Here is a 298-nt window from a genome sequence, read left to right as displayed (position 1 = left end):
CAGCAGACCCCCCCCCCCGTATGTCACTGCTGTGTGTCCATGCAGACGTGGCTTTCCAGAGCACCTGCAGGTGCTGGACCAGACCCCTGGGGTCTGCAGCACCCTTAGCAGTGGGGAGAGTCACCGTGTGCCCCCAGCGACCTCCCATGGGTGCCACCTCTGTGTCCTTCACCGGGAGCATCTCTGTCACGGTGGGCAGTTGCCTGTCCCCCTGCCTCAGTTTCCCCACAGCACAGGACAGGCAGCAGTGGCTCTGCCTTCAAGGCCAGATTCCCAAACACTGAATGTCCATAAAAGA

The sequence above is a fragment of the Nestor notabilis genome, unplaced genomic scaffold (genome assembly GCF_000696875.1).
Source record: "Nestor notabilis isolate BGI_N333 unplaced genomic scaffold, ASM69687v1 scaffold19136, whole genome shotgun sequence".
NCBI lineage: Eukaryota > Metazoa > Chordata > Aves > Psittaciformes > Psittacidae > Nestor > Nestor notabilis.
The sequence above is the reverse complement of the archived record's forward strand: the minus strand, read 5'-3'. Positions refer to the sequence as shown.